This window comes from Muntiacus reevesi, chromosome 3, assembly GCF_963930625.1.
Source record: "Muntiacus reevesi chromosome 3, mMunRee1.1, whole genome shotgun sequence".
Taxonomy (NCBI): Eukaryota; Metazoa; Chordata; class Mammalia; order Artiodactyla; family Cervidae; genus Muntiacus; species Muntiacus reevesi.
The window spans coordinates 231,963,403-231,981,051 of NC_089251.1; the positions used below are offsets into that span (position 1 = coordinate 231,963,403).

General features: G+C 39.1%; 1 non-coding gene across 1 annotated transcript; it reads left to right on the forward strand.

Annotated features, from left to right (window-relative positions):
• Positions 1-670: 670 nt before the first annotated feature.
• Positions 671-860, forward strand: LOC136165544 (U2 spliceosomal RNA). The gene has a single exon (XR_010662575.1). It is a non-coding gene; the product is annotated as a U2 spliceosomal RNA (small nuclear RNA).
• The last annotated feature ends 16,789 nt before the right edge of the window (positions 861-17,649 follow it).

The following is a 17,649-nucleotide window of genomic DNA, read 5'->3' on the forward strand; positions in this document are numbered from 1 at the left end:
TTTTACTGCAGGAGGGGGGACCCCTTTCAGGGCCTGAAAGTGGGCTCTTGTCTAACACTTGGAAATGAATCATGCAAGGAGACACATGTGTTGACAAAGCAAGAGATTTTATTGGGAAGGGGTGCCCAGGCAGAGAGCAATAGAACAGGGTAAGGGAACCCAGGAGAACTGCTCGGCCACGTGGCTCACAGTCTCAGGTTTTATGGTGATGGGATTAGTTTCTGGGTTGTCTTCAGCCAATCATTCTAACTCAGAGTCCTTCCTGGTGGTGCACCCCTTGTTCAGCCAAGATGGATGCCAGTGAGAAGGATTCTGGGAGGCGGTTGGACACATGGTGTCATATTTTGACCTTTCCTGAACTCTCCTGGGTGGTGGTGGCTTATTATTCCGTGCTCCACCTTTTCAGTTGTTTTATCTCCTGTCGTAAAACAGCTCATGCAAATGGTTACTATGGTGCCTGGACAGGGTGAGTGGTGTCAGTCAGTGTGCTTCCCCTAACAATTTGAGGAATGTCAATAATCCATGCTTGATTCCTTTAAGCATGTTCCATGTTCTGGCGCCTCACAAAGGGATTCTGCTCTTGTAAACTTGACATTTTCAAATTCTTTTTTGTTTCCAAAATAAGCCCAGTGGGGACACATATTTCTATTGCCTTTCTAAAATGATTGTCATCACTTCTCGGCCTTTTGGCTAAGATAAAGTATAGTATCTGTTGTTATCAGTTTAAAAGGACTGCCAAGTTTTTATCTGTTCCATGGCTAGCAATGCATACACAATATTTTTTGCTGTTGTTGTTTTTTGTTTTTAAGGCAAAAACATCAATAGATATCTTTTGGACCAATTTGAATGTGAAATTCTTCCCCTTAAAATAGCGACAATCAAAAACCTCCAATTGCACAGAAGTAAAGTATGTGGATTTACATACAATCTCAAATTTAAAAAATCAACATACATACTGCAACATGAACATGCATTAAATCCAAAGATTTTGCTAAAAGCAGTGAATATCAATTCAGTATTGGCCTGGCAATATACCACTTCTAAACTCAGTGTATCTTTTTCTGAGTTTGTCAACTCTGATGACAGAGAAAGGGAAGAAATTCATTATTACTGGCGTGCAAATTCTGTGAAAGATTTTAGTCTCTTGGGTATTTAAATACAATCATTCAACAGATTTGAGCACCCATTAGAGGTCCAGATGAAACTGACAGCCCCTTTGATCTTAAGTAAAAGGAGCGAGAAGAGTTTTGGGGTGTAAGAAACCAAACAAGTCTAGATGCTTCCTATGTGTATATACAATGGTTGGTACAGTGGGAAACATAGAAATGAATACATAAATAAATCTGCCTTCAAAGAATAAGGCATAAGATAAAAACACAAGTCACTATTCAGTATAACAAAGAAGAGAATCAGTACTATTAATATCAGGAAAGAGAAGCAAAAAGATCAAAGATAGGGAAAAGACAGAGAGTTCATATCAAGCAGAAAATTCAAATGGAAAATTGTGGGTGTGGTCTGGATATGCATGCATATGTATACTTGCACACATGTAGAGTGTTGAGCATAACATTTGAGCCAATTTACAAATAATGAATTTCAGAAAATTAGACGTGAAGAGGGGGACCTATAGGCTGAGGGAGCAGAGTAAATAAAACAATAATGTCAAGGAAGTTTGGGTGAAAGGAGGTTCAATTCAGTTCAGTTCAGTCACTCAGTTGTGTCCGACTCTTTGGGACCACAAGGAAAGCAACACGTGAGGCTTCCCTGTCCATCACCAACTCCTGGAGCTTGCTCAAACTCATGTCCATTGAGTCAGTGATGCCATCCAACCATCTTGTCCTCTGTTGTCCCCTTCTTCTCCTGCCTTCAATCTTTCCCAGCATCAGGGTCTTTTCCAATGAGTTAGTTCTTCACATCAGGTTGCCAAAGTATTTGAGCATCAGCTTCAGCATCAGTCCTTCCAATGAATATTCAGGACTGATTTCCTTTAGAAATGAATGGTTTGATCTCCCTGAAGTCCAAGGGACTCTCAAGAGTCTTCTCCAACACCACAGTTCAAAAGCATCAATTCTTTGGCATTCAGCTTTCTTTATGGTCCAGCTCTCACATCCATACATGCCTACTGGAAAAACCATAGCTTAGACTAGATGGACCTCTGTCAGCAAAGTAATGTCTCTGCTTTTTAATATGCTGTCTAGGTTGGTCATAGCTTTTCTTCCCAGGAGCAAGCATCTTTTAATTTCATGGCTACAGTCACAATCTGCAGTGATTTTGGAGCTCAAGAAAATTAATTATGTCACTGTTTCCATTGTTCCCCTATCTATTTGCCATGAAGTGGTGGGACCAGATACCACAATCTTCGTTTTTTCAATGTTGAGTTTTAAACCAGCTTTTTCACTCTCTTTTCAGAGGGAAGGAGGTTGCAGACTACCAAATACAATCTGAGGTAATTTTGACACATAGTTGATCAATCTCCAAAGTCTATTAAAGCAGATGATCATGAAATGGCATGCATTTATTTTAACCTAAAATATGCATGTATAGGGGCTTCCCAGAAGGCACTAGTAGTAAAGAACCCATCTGCCAATGCAGAAGAAATAAGATATCTGGTTTCAATCCCAGGGTCCAAAATATCCCCTAGAGAAAGGAATGGCTACTCACTCTAGTATTCTTGCCTAGAGAATCCCATGAACAGAGGAACCTGGTGGCCTACAGTCCATAGGGTTACAAAGAGCCAGACATGACTGAAGTGACTTCATATGCATGCATACAGGTATAGATTCACTCATCACCATTTTGACCTAAGGCCTTGTACTCTTCTTTCAGTATAGATCCACTACCTGGCACTCCAACATTATCCTTCTTGTATAAAGCATTACCCAGAACATTCAGTCTTAGCCTCTTTAAAATAAAAGAAAAATTAGAAGACCCTTGTGAAGAAATCTAATTGCAGAATTTTGGAGTTTTGCTATTTTCTTTTAACTTTTTATATTGTCCGGCCAAATTTCAACAGCAGTTTTAAAATTACAAGCCCAGCTGAGAACAAAAACAAAGAAACCTTGAATGGCATATCCCCACTAGCAGGAGCAGAAGTGCGTGAACATACCATAGGTGGGTGAAGGTAGGAACGGAGAGCTTGAGTCACTCTGGTGGGGCAGTTAAGCAGACGTCTGACAATTTGTATGGAAATACAAAAAACCTCGAATAGCCAAAGTAATCTTGAGAAAGAAGAATGGAACTGGAGGAATCAACCTGCTTGACTTCAGACTCTACTACAAAGCCACAGTCATCAAGACAGTATGGTACTGGCACAAAGACAGAAATATAGATCAATGGAACAGAATAGAAAGCCCAGAGATAAATCCACGAACCTATGGACACCTTATCTTTGACAAAGGAGGCAAGGATATACAATGGAAAAAAGACAACCTCTTTAACAAGTGGTGCTGGGAAAACTGGTCAACCACTTGTAAAAGAATGAAACTAGAACACTTTCTAACACCATACACAAAAATAAACTCAAAATGGATTAAAGATCTAAATGTAAGACCAGAAACTATAAAACTCCTAGAGGAGAACATAGGCAAAACACTCTCTGACATAAATCACAGCAAGATCTTCTATGACCCACCTCCCAGAATATTGGAAATAAAAGCAAAATTAAACAAATGGGACCTAATGAAACTTAAAAGCTTTTGCACAACAAAGGAAACTATAAGTAAGGTGAAAAGACAGCCCTCAGATTGGGAGAAAATAATAGCAAATGAGGAAACAGACAAAGGATTAATCTCAAAAATATACAAGCAACTCCTGAAGCTCAATTCCAGAAAAATAAATGACCCAATCAAAAAATGGGCCAAAGAACTAAACAGACATTTCTCCAAAGAAGACATACAGATGGCTAACAAACACATGAAAAGATGCTCAACATCACTCATTATCAGAGAAATGCAAATCAAAACCACAATGAGATACCATTACACGCCAGTCAGGATGGCTGCTATCCAAAAGTCTACAGGCAATAAATGCTGGAGAGGGTGTGGAGAAAAGGGAACCCTCTTACACTGTTGGTGGGAATGCAAACTAGTACAGCCACTATGGAAAACAGTGTGGCGATTTCTTAAAAAACTGGAAATAGAACTACCATATGACCCAGCAATACTACTTCTGGGCATACACACTGAGGAATCCAGATCTGAAAGAGACACGTGCACCCCAATGTTCATCGCAGCACTGTTTATAATAGCCAGGACATGGAAGCAACCTAGATGCCCATCAGCAGATGAATGGATAAGGAAGCTGTGGTACATATACACCATGGAATATTACTCAGCCGTTAAAAAGAATTCATTTGAATCAGTTCTAATGAGATGGATGAAACTGGAGCCCATTATACAGAGTGAAGTAAGCCAGAAAGATAAAGAACATTACAGCATACTAACACATATATACGGAATTTAGAAAGATGGTAACGATGGCCCTATATGCAGGGCAGAAGAAGAGACGCAGAAGTACAGAACAGACTTTTGAACTCTGTGGGAGAAGGTGAGGGTGGGATGTTTTGAAAGAACAGCATGTATATTATCTGTGGTGAAACAGACCACCAGCCCAGGTGGGATGCATGAGTCAAGTGCTCGGGCCTGGTGGGCTGGGAAGACCCAGAGGAATCGGGTGGAGAGGGAGGTGGGATGGGGGACCGGGATGGGGAATACGTGTAACTCTATGGCTGATTCATATCAACGTATGACAAAACCCACTGGAAAAAAAAAAAAAAACCAGACGTCTGATGAGAAAATCACTAAGCCACAGACACAGGCAGAGAGGCAGGGCAAATAAGGCTGGACAGGAAAATTGTAACCATGTGAGAAGAACGTTTATAGTTCTGCTAAGGTTTTATGATTGGTTTGATGAACAACAGAATGTTTTACTGAAAAATGACTTTCAGTTCACTTCAACCTTTGGAAGATAGATCTAGCAACTTCGTACGGTGAGTGGAATAGACAGAGATTGGAGTTAGCGCATGGATTGGGCAGGGAGTTTTGGCAATAATCTAGGTTGAGGCCAGAAGTTGCAAACTGCTTTTCACCAGGCTACAAACAACTGGAAAATATATTCTAGTTGGTTTGCAATGTGTTTTCTAAAATTTAAAATTTAGTTTTGAACATTTAGAAACCAGTAGACCATGCAGAAAGAAAGAAAGAGGAAGGGAGGAAAGAAGAGAAGAAAGAAAGAAAGAGGGAAGGAGGGAGGGAAGTCTGAAAAATAATTCAGCAGGGCTGAGCACATCTGGCTTCCTGGCCATGACCTCCTGAGTCTCACCTACCTTTCTCTGCTGTCCTGACATTGAGAGAGACTGTCTGTTCAAAATGATTTGTGATCCAGCCCGTATCACTCATTTATATGTTCTCCCTAATCTCTGTAATCATAGAGAATCGCTGTTCATTCAGTATAACTGAAATACAGGATATATAGGATAAGCAGGAAAAGATAGGGTCAGACAGTTAGATTAAGAGCAAGGAATTATGTCTGGGAAAACTGCTGAGGTACACAGCAGTGGTATGTGAAATTATAACAGAAGATGAGAACCCCAAGAAAAGAATATAAAGAGGAAAGAACCTAAGGAATAGCTCACTTAAGTGGCTGAAAGAGAAATCAGAAAAGGAATAATCAAGAAGGCAGTAGTGTTTCATAAAGGAAAGAGGCTGACTGCAGATATCAAATGTTACAAAGTGGTTGAGGAAGATAAAGTTTAATTGAAAGAACCACAGCCTTGTTCTTTAGAAGGTTGTCAATGACACTTTTCCAAGACTAGCTGTTAACAGAAGGGAAAAGATACAGCAACAGATGCAAGAAGAAATCAGTCAAGAGAAGATGGATATATACAGATGTATACATATGTATGTATGTATATATACATATATACACAGATATATACATGTATCTGTATATATACACATATATTTAAGGGAAATATGTTATGACAAATTTCTCTAAGTTTGGAAGTGGAGACAGCAAGTAATCTTGGACTATGATTTTGTTAACAAGGGAAGAATCACTAGCTTGGCTTTTTAATGAAGTAGTTGTAACACAAGTCACAGCCTACCCTACCAGGTGTAAAAAAGCAGGACTTTTCATCAGCAAACAAGGAGTATCTTTGGTATGTGAAGTTGGATATCATTGGAGGAGAACCAAGAAGTCAGAAAAGAAACACTGGTTCCCTCTCTCTAGACTCTAAAGCCAGCTCTTTAAGACCTTTCATGAATTGAAATTGTCCTTAATGAAGTCCACTAACAGGAAAATATCACAAAGAGATTTCACCACAGGGGAAGGAGCAGTCTCAGCTGGTGGGTTTAGCTTAATACCAGAACCTTGCTTGGTACGCAAAGAGGGGTTGCTCCAGTGTGCAAAATTAGACCACAACTCCTTCCAATTCAGCCATCCAATTAAGAAAGGTGTCTTGAAGACAAAAGATGGAGTATATATAAATTATATTTTTAATTAAAATGTGTATATCTAGTTTAAAAATAGATACAATATATGAATGAAAATTAAGAGAACTGAAATCTTGGAAACTCACATTCTTTTGGCTGCTTTAAATACCTAGGCTGGCCCCTTTCCAAAAAAATACCAAGATCCTGAAGTCTCAGGACAAGGGATGATGTCAGTTCCTTGAACTCTACAGGGCAGGATTTCAGTAATGATGTTTTGTGACCATAGAAAAATCAACAGTAACAGAATCTGGGCCCGCTAGTGGCATTTCAAATTCTCCACTTCTTTTTTCAGGAAGTTTGGAAGCACTATCAAGGAAGGAAGGTCCCATGATTCTCAGGGAATTTAGAAATGAAGGTGAAACAAGACCCGTGAACCAAAGTCCCCTCCTTCAAAGCTGAGCACATCGTGAATTCATAAAATTAAATATTGAAGAGATATGATTTTATTTAATTTCATGCTGGAAAATCAGGTCTAACTGTTCAAAATCAGAATAAGAAAAAAAAAATTTTTTTTTAAATGTATAGGCTTGATAAAAGACATCAATGGTTAAGTTAAAAAGCTGTGAAGATGGGAAAAACATGGTTTCACTTCTGTCAGTACCTTATCTCTGAACCAGGGACAAAGGGAAAGAGAGACAGAAGTTGTTGGAAGAAGGGAATTAAAGAAACTCCTTTCAGGTGACTTCCACTGCAGTGAAGTAGGGGTTAGTGTTACACACCAAAAATGAGGAGAAATAGAGGCTGGAAAGTGTAAAGATTTCACTCAGCCATGATGGGAAATCAAACAGGAAATTCATAGGAGAAATTCAGCTTTTTTTCTAAAGAAACTTTTAATAATCTTTGTTGCCGGGGTCCAGCCTTGGCAGGATACAGGGTTACCCTCTGGATGAATGGCGTCGGCGAGAGAAGATACGTGAGACTTCTCTTCTTATAACTCAGAATCCAACCCTTTAACACATCCAGAACTGGCAAACAAATAGTAAGATTTTATTTATTTATTTATTTTTAAATAGTAAGATTTTAGAACAGTGTTTCTTGACTCTCTCTCTCTCAGACTCTCTTGGGGAGCTTGTTTAAAAGGAAGATTTCTGGACCCCGCCCAGACTTATCTGACAGATTATCTGGGATCTGGTGCCTGGGAATCTGCATCCTAACAAGTTTCTCAGGTGATTTCTTGCGCAGCAAGCCAGGACTGGTCTGATGATGCTGTTTCAGAACCACTATCTTAGCTCATGTCTAGTCCTGCAAGTCCTATGCATGACTATTCACCCACATCCTGTTTTTAATCAGTGGCTGAGTCTACAGTTTTAAAACTAAAATAAAAGTGTCACACATTGTGGTGAGGAAATGGCAACTGTGCCTTCAAGTGCAGCTAGCTAGGATCAGACTCAAACCCAAGCTCATCTTCTATGATTTTGTTATTTTTTATTTAAAAAAAAAATAGTTTAAAATCCACTTATTTATGTATGGTCAAGAATGGTAGAATTACAATATTGAAGCATAATTATAATAGTAAGCTGCATTGTTTAGTCAATTAGATTTGAAGATGTATCAACCTAGTTACTTAATTCTGGGCATTTGGGGACAAGATAATCACAGAATTTTACTCTCCAAACAGTGCAAACACCATTCCTCTGTTCAATTCCTCTCTGGTTTAACTGGTTCATTGGTACTTGGAGATTCAAGTAGGAAACAAGTGTGGCAAAAATGGAAGGCACTTTGTGTTGGCCATTAAGAAGGAAGGTGGGTACCATTCCACCTTCTCTGCTCTTCAGACACTTTCATCAGTAATGAATTTCTGATCTGGGCAGAATGCTGTCATGTCAACAGTACCAAATTGACACTGTTGTGAAGAAAGGGAAAGCTCACTTCAAATTCAAGTGATGTGCTTACATGAAAAACTTTGTAGTTTCCTTTCTCATATGTCTGACTCTCATGCATGCTAAATGGCTTCAGTTATGTCCAACTCTTTGCAACCCTATAGACTGTAGCCCTCCAGGGTCCTCTGTCCATGGGATTCTCCAGGCAAGAATAGCAGAGTAGGTTGCCATGCCCTACTCCAGGGGAATCTTCCTGACTCAGGGATCAAACCCACATCTCCTATGTCTCCTGGGTTGGCAAGCGGGTTCTTTACCACTAGTGCCACCTGGGAAATCCATCTGACTTAATGTCATAACGTAAGTGAGGTTCTTTGTTCTCCTCTTCTGAAGGATTTGTGAAAAATAATAATCACATTTCTAACTCCAGTCTGAATTTAGTGACCCTAGTATAAGTTCTTAAAGTACATTACATATCTTTTTGTTTTTGTTTTTTTGTTTATTTCCATTTATTTTTATTAGTTGGAGGCTAATTATTTTACAATATTGTAGTGGTTTTTGCCATACATTGACATGAATCAGCCATGGATTTACATGTGTTCCCCATCCTGAACCCCCCTCCCACCTCCCTCCCCATCCCATCCCTCTGGGTCATCCCAGTGCACCAGCCCTGAGCATTTGTCTCATGCATCCAACCTGGACTATGACCCAGCAATCCCACTCCCAGGCTTACACACCAAGGAAACCAGATCTGAAAGAGACACGTGCACCCCAATGTTCATCGCAGCACTGTTTATAATAGCCAGGACATGGAAGCAACCTAGATGCCCATTACATATCTTTACCTTAGAATTTATCATGAGGAATTCCCTGGTGGTCCACTGACTGGAACTCCACACTTCCACTGCAGGGAACTCCACGCTTCCCTGGTTGGAGAACAAAGATCCTGCATGTCGCATGGTGTGGTTAAAAAAAAAAGAAGAAGAATGTATCATTCTATGATATAAATATATGTCTTCTAACAGAACTCTACCCTAAGTCTTGTGTCTTTAGTAAATATTTTCTTCATCTAGTATCCTAGAAAAAAGGAAAAGTGTACATGCCATCCTTGTAAGTTAAGTTGTGCACCTAGGAAAGGTTAGTGGAAAATCTCACAAAAGAGATCATGAAGTGGTTTTCTTTATGATCGGAATTTGTAGGTAGGTCTCTTCCCTGTTACAGATGTAGAAACTTGATTGTGTCAGCATCATTATTGTTCCTTGTGATTTGTCTTGTCTTTTGGTTGCTTTGAAATTTTTTCTCATTGGCTTAAGTGTTCCATGGTTCTACTCTAATGTGTGAGGTTGGGTTTATTTTTATTTAATCCCCTCGAGTTGCTCTTGGGTGTTTACCAATTCTGCTAAATTCTCAGATCTTCAAATATTGCCCCCCTCTCATTTTCTCTGTTTCGTCTTTCCAAATATCCGTTAGATGTATATTGGAGTTTTTCATTCTCTTTGCCTTGGCTTTAACTTGTTTTAGATACTTTCAATCTCTTTATCTCTCTCTCTACATTAATGCAGTTTCCTTCATTGTTCAGTTCATAAATTCTGTTTCCATGTGTGATATGCTGTTTCATCCATTGTGAAGATTTAATTTCAGTGGCAATATTTTTAGACATGAAATGTGCTTATATTTATTTATATTTTCCGAATTAATGTTGCTATTTTTATTCCAAGATGATTTTTATTCTTTTTATTCTCTTTAATCAATTTCAAAATCCTTATATTTAATAAACTTTATTTTTAGAACAATTGTATATCTACAGAAAAATTGTGAAGATTGTATACAGAGTTCCTCTATACCTTGCACCCAGTTTCACCTCTTACTGACATCATACATTAGTATGGTACATTTCTTATATTTAATGAACCATTATTAATATATTATTACGTTAAGTACATAAATGGGATTTAATGGACATTAACTAATGTCCATAATTTATTCAGAATTTCTTTTACCTAATGTCCTTTTCTGTTCCAGGATGCTATTTCGATATCACATTATATTTATTCATCATATCTACATAGGCTACTCTTGGCTATGACAGTTTCTCAGACTTTACTTGTTTTGATAACCTTGATAGTTTTGAGAAGTGCCAGTTGGCATTTTGTAGAATGTCTTTTAACTATGATTTTTTTTTTAATGTTTTTCTTGCTATTAGAATCAGGGTATAGATTTAGGGGATGAAGAACACAGAGATAGAGTGCCATTTGCACCATGTCATATCAAGTATCAGTTCAGTTCAGTTCAGTTCAGTCGCTCAGTCATGTCCGACTCTTTGAGACCCCATGAATTGCAGCATGCCAGGCCTCCCTGTCCATCACCAACTCCCGGAGTTTACTTAAATTCATGTCCATCGAGTCGGTGATACAATCCAACCATCTCATCCTCTGTCGTCCCCTTCTCCTCCTGCCCCCAATCCCTCCCAACATCAGGGTCTTTTCAAATGAGTCAACTCTTCGCATGAGGTGACCAAAGTATTGAAGTTTCAGCTTCAGCATCAGTCCTTCCAATGAACACCCAGGACTGATCTCCTTTAGGATGGACTGGTTGGATATCCTTGCAGTCCAAGGAACTCTCAAGAGTCTTCTCCTACACCACAGTTCAAAAGCATCAATTTTTCAGTGCTCAGCTTTCTTCACAGTCCAACTCTCACATCCATACCTGACCACTGGAAAAACCATAGCCTTGACTAGATGGACCTTTGTTGGCAAAGTAATGTCTCTGCCCCTTAATATGCTGTCTAGATTGGCCACAACTTTCCTTCCAAGGAGTAAGTGTCTTTTAATTTCATGGCTGCAATCACCATCTGCAGTGATTTTGGAGCCCCCAACAATAAAGTCTGACACTGTTTCCACTGCTTCTATTTCCATCTATTTCCCGTGAAGCGATGGAACCAGATGCCATGATCTTAGTTTTCTGAATGTTGAGCTTTAAGCCAACTTTTTCACTCTCCTCATTCACTTTCATCAAGAGGCTTTTTAGTTCCTCTTCACTTTCTGCCATAAGGGTGGTGTCATCTGCATATCTGAGGTTATTGATATTTCTCCCGGCAATCTTGATTCCAGCTTGTACTTCTTCCAGCCCAGGGTTTCTCGTGACGTACTCTGCATATAAGTTAAATAAGCAGGGTGACAATATACAGCCTTGACATACTCCTTTTCGTATTTGGAGCCAGTCTGTTGTTCCATGTCCAGTTCTAACTGTTGCTTCCAGACCTGCATACAGGTTTCTCAAGAGGCAGGTCAGGTGGTCTGGTATTCCCATCTCTTTCAGAATTTTCTATAGTTTATTGTGATCTACACAGTCAAAGGCTTTGGCATAGTCAATAAAGCAGAAGTAGATGTCTTTCTGGGACTCTCTTGTTTTTTCGATGATCCAAAAGATGTTGGCAATTTGATCTCTGATTCCTCTGCCTTTTCTAAAACCAGCTTGAACATCTGGTAGTTCACGGTTCACGTATTGCTGAAGCCTAGCTTGGAGAATTTTGAGCATTACTTTACTAGCGTGTGAGATGAGTGCAATTGTGCAGTAGTTTGAGCATTCTTTGGCATTGCCTTTCTTTGGGATTGGAATGAAAACTGACCTTTTTCAGTCCTGTGGCCATTGCTGAGTTTTCCAAATTTGCTGGCATGTTGAGTGTAGCACTTTCACAGCATCATCTTTTAGGATTTGAAATAGCTCAACTGGGATTCCATCATCTCCACTAGCTTTGTTTGTAGTGATGCTTTCTAAGGCCCACTTGACTTCACATTTCGGGATGTCTGGCTCTAGGTGAACGAGCACACCATCATGATTATCTAGGTCGTGAAGATCTTTTTTGTACAGTTCTTCTGTGTATTCTTGCCACTTCTTAATATATTCTGCTTCTGTTAGGTCCATACCATTTCTGTCTGTTATCAAACTCATCTTTTCATGAAACGTTCCCTTGGTGTCTCTCATTTTCTTGAAGAGATCTCTAGTCTTTCCCATTCTGTTGTTTTCCTCTATTTCTTTGCATTGATCGCTGAGGAAGGCTTCTTATCTCTCCTTGCTATTCTTTGGAACTCTGCATTCAGACAGGAATATCTTTCCCTTTCTCCTTTGCTTTGCACTTCTCTTCTTTTCACAGCTATTTGTAAGGCCTCCTCAGACAACCATTTTGCCTTTTTGCATTTCTCTTCCATGGGGATGGTCTTAATCCCTGTCTCCTGTACAGTGTCATGAACCTCCGCCCATAGTTCATCAGGCACTCTATCAGATCTAGTCCCTTAAATCTTTTTCTCATTTCCACTGTATATTCATCATATCAAGTATACATATTATCAAAATGCTTTGTCATTACTGCTGCTGATCTTGAGCATCTGACTGAAATAGTGTTTATCGAGAATCTCTACTGTAGAGTTACTTTTTTTCCTCCCCTTTCTCCATTATACTCTTTGGAAGTAAGTCACCATGCTTAAGGAATAGGACTTCTGCTCCACTTCCTTGAAAGTGAAAGTGAAGTGGTTCAGTGGTGTCCGACTCTTTGCGACCCCGTGGACTATAGCCTACCAGACTCCTCCCTCCATGGGATTCTCCAGGCAAGAATACTGGAGTGGGTTGCCATTTCCTTCTCCAGGGGATCTTCCCGACCCAAGGATAGAACCTGGGTCTCCCACGTTACAGGCAGATGCTTTAACCTCTGAGCAACCAGGGAAACTTGAAAGTAGAGTACCTTAAATACATGGAATCCTTTCATATAGGAGATTTGTCTCTTTACCCCATTTATTATTTATTCAGTCATCTATTTATATCAGTATGGATGGACTCATACAAGGATATTTATTTTGTATTTTGGGTTACAATCTACTATTCATTTATTTTGTTGCTCAAAGTGTTCTATATTTGGTAATTGGAAGCTCATTCAGTTGGTTTCTGTGTCTCCGATATATTCCATCACTGTGAGATTTTTTCTTCTTTTTCTTTAATACTTCCTTATTTTCTAGCACTATAAAACACTTAAGGATCTTTTTGTACATTTCTTGTGCCAATCCTAGAATCAGTTGTTTTTCCAGGGAATGCTGGTTTCTTTTATTGGAGGATGGTATTAGAAACCAAAATCTTAGTATTAGGTGTGCTCATTGCTACCAGGATATCTTTGTTTCTGGGCTCTGTCTCAGCTGACAGAGCAAGTTAATATATGTGTGTATATTAACCCATGTATATAAACATATCTATAAGTATTTCTCTGTATAATCATCTATATCTATATTGATATTATAATGGGTAAATTCTGATGTCTCCAACTCTTAACTACTTTTTTGGTATGAATCATTCTAGCCTCTTCTGTTGCTTATCTGTAAATTATCACTCTAACAGTGAAAAGCCTGGTTCCCATAATCAGCCATTTATTTATTAATAGTTTAATTACAATATACATGTATACCAGTATTAGAATGTTTAACTAGCACCCCCATGGGAAACAATTGTTTCAGTTAGAATATAATGTTGATGTGTCATTTTTTTCTTGCCTTGAATATTATAGACTTAAATCATTTCCAGAGTTACTTAGGTCAGCTTCTTTTCCTTCCACTTTCTTAAGTAAGTTGTTTCATACATTACTAATACAGTTAGATTGACTTGTCACATTCTGCATTCAATTCCGGGATCCCCCAAACTTCTAAGTGGGTTTTTATTAATTTGCATACATTGAGTCATTTTTGAGCTGAAAATTCTATGGGTATTGACAAGTGCATAGTGTCATATATTCATAATTATAATGTCAAACAGAGTCGTTTGCTGTTCTTAGTCTGCTCAGCTCCCACAACAAAATTCCATAGACGGGGTGGCATATGCAACAGAAACTTTTCTCTTTGTTCTGGATGCTGGTTCCAGATCTAGTCCAAGATCAATTTTGGGAGGGTTCAGTTTTTGTTTAGAGCTCTTTCTTGGCTTGCAAGTGGCTTTGTCCTTAGGCAGCATCCCTACCCCAAGGCTCTGCTAGGTAGTCAGCCTCCAGAACTTTGAGAAAATAGATATCTGTTGTTTCACCACCTAGTCTGTGGTATTTTATTTCAATAGCCCAGGTAGACTAAGAGAATGCTATAAAACTCGTGAGTACCCCATCTATTCAACCTTCTCCACATACCCAAACAGCCCACACCACCCTCCAAAACCCCTGCAAACCACTGATCTTTTCATAATGACTACAGTATTTTCTCTTCCAGAATGTCATATAGGTGGAACTATACAGTATGCAACTCTTTCAGACTAGCTTCTTTCACTAATCAACATGTATTTAAGGTTCATCAAGACTTTTCCTGGCTTGAGCTCATTTTTACAATAGTTGAATAATATTCCACTGCTTATCCATTAACCTTTTAAAGGACATTTCAGATCATTCCAATTTTTTCTGTGATTGAGAATAAAACTGCCGGAAATATTTGTTTTGGGGTTTTTGCGTGAGGATGTAAGTTTTCAAGTCAATCAGGTAAATATAAATAAACATGAAAAAAGTGAAAGTGTTAGTCGCTCAGTCATGTCCAGCTGTTTATGACCTCATGAACTGTAGCCTGCCAGGCTCCTCTACGAGGTGAAAAGACGGGCAGGTTGCCTTCTCCAGGGTATCTTCCTGACCCAGAGATTGAACCCGGGTCTGCCGCTCTGCAGGCAGATTCTTACTATCTGAGTACCATAGAAGCCCCCAATATAGGCATACTTAGGAAATACTGCAGGTTCAGTTCCAAACTCTGAAATAAAGTAAACGTGTGCATGCTAAGTCACTTCAGTTGTGTCCGACTCTTTGCAACCCTATGGACTGCAGCCTGCCAGGCTTCTCCTTCCATGGGATTCTCCGGGCAAGAATACTGGAGTGGGTGGCCATTTCCTTCTCCAGAGGATCTTCCCAACCCAGGGATTGAACCTGCGACTCTTACGTCTCCTGCATTGGTAGGCGTGTTCTTTACCACTAGCATCATTTGGGAAGCCCTAATAAAGTAAACAGCACAATAAATAGAGTTACATGATTTTTTTGGCTTCCCAGTCCATATAAAAGTTATATTTAAACTATATGGCTGTCTATTAATTGTGCAATATCATTATTTAAAACAATGGCCAATGGAACATCCCTGGTGGTACAGTGGAGAAGAATATGCCCGCCAATGCAGGGGACACAGGCTTGATTTCCTGGTCAGGGAAGATTTTACATGCAGCAGAACTGAGTTCACATGCTGTAATTACTAAAGCCCGTGCACTTAGAGCCCATGCTCTACAATAAGTGAAGTCACCATAATGAGAAGCCCATGCACTGCAATGAAGGCTAGCCCCAGGTCAACTCAACTAGAGAAAGCCCGCATGCAGCAACAAAGGCCCAGTGCAACCAAAAATAAATAAATAAGCTAATTAGTTAACAAAAAAGAATAGGATTAAAAATACCCACCAATGTATATGCCTTAATTTAAAAATACTTTATTGCCAAAAACTGCTAAGCATCATCTGAGCCTTCAGTGTGTTGTAATGCTTTTGTAGGTGGGGTGTCTTACCTTGATGTTGATGGCTGCTGACTGATCATGGTGGTGATTGTCCAAAGTTACGATAGCTGTGGAATTTTTTAAAATAAGACAAAAATAAAGTTTGCCACATCGATTGACTCTTCCTTTTTGGAATGATTTCTCTATAACATGCAATGCTATCTGATAGCATTCTACCGATAGTAGGACTTCTTTCATAATTGGAGTCAGTCCTCTCAAACCCAACTGCTACTTTATCAAATAAGTTTATGTAATATTCTAAATTCTTTGTGATCATTTCAACAGTCTTCACAGCATCATGACCAGGAGTAGATTCCACCTCAATAAATCACTTTCTTTGCTCATCTCTAAGACGTAACTCCTTATCAATTAAAATTTTATCAAGAGATTGCAGCATTACAGACACATCTTCAGGCTCCATTTCTACTTCAGATTTTCTTGCTATTTCCACCAAATCTGCAGCAGTCTCCTCTACTGAAGTTTTTAGCCCCTCAAAATCACCTACAGGGGATGGAATTAACTTCTTCCAATCTCTTGCTGATGTTCATATTTTGGCCTCTGCCCATGTATCACAGTTGTTCTTAATGGCATTTAGAATGGCAAATGTTTTGCTGAAGTTACTTTGCCCAGGTCCATTAGAAGAATCACTATCTATGGCAGCTACAGCCTTCCAAAATGTATTTCTTAAATAATACAACTTAGAAGTCAAAATTATTCCTTGATCCATGAGTTGTACAATGAAGGTTGTGTTAGCAGGCATGAAAACAGCATGAATCTCATTGGATATCTCCAACAGAGCTCTTGGGTGATCAGACACATTGTCAGTGAGCAGTAATATTCTGAAAGGAATCTTTTTTTTTCCTGAACAATAGGTCTAATAGTGAGTTTAAAATAGTAATCCTTGTTATAGGCAGATGTTCTGTCATGTAAGCTCTGTATTTTTCCATTGATAGAGCACAGGCAAAGTAGTTTAACATATTTCTGAAGGGCTCTAGGATTTTCAGAATGGTTTCAACTTAAAGTCAGTTGCTGCATGAGCCTCTAACAAGAGAGTCAGCCTGTCATTTGAAGCTTTGAAGCCAGGCATTGACTTCTCCTCTCTAGCTATGAAAGTCCTATATGGCATCTTCTTCCAATAAAGCTGTTCATCTACATGGAAAATCTACAGGTTAGTGTAATCACCTTCATTAATGATCTTAGCTAGCTCTTCTGAATAACTTGCTGCAGCTTCTGCATCAGCATTGCTTCTTCACCTTGCACTTTGATGTTACAGAGATGACTTCTTTCCTAAAATTTCAGAAACCAACTTCTACTACCTTCAAACGTTTCTTCTGCAGCTTCCTCACATCTCTTGGCCTTCATAGAATTAATGAATGCTCTGGATTAGACTTTGGCTTAAGGAAATAGTGTGGCTAGTTTGAACTTCTATCCAGACCACTCAAATTTTTCCCATATCATCAATAACACTGTTCCACTGTCTTATTCATGTGTTCACTCTAGTGGCACCTTTAGTTGCCCTCAGTAATTTTTTTTTTCCTTTGCATTCACAACTCGGCTAACTATTCAGGAAAGGGACCCAACTTTTGACCTATCTCAACTTTCAGCATGGCTTCCTCACTAAACTCTAACATTTCTAGCTTTTGATTTAAAGAAGGTGTGTGACTCTTCCTTTCACTTGAACACTTAGAGGCCCATTGTGGAGTTATTCACTGGCCTAATTTCAATATTGTGTATCTAAGAGAATAGGGAGGCCTGAGGCAATGGGGGAGAGATGGGGGAACAGTTGGTTGGGGGAACAGTCAGAATACA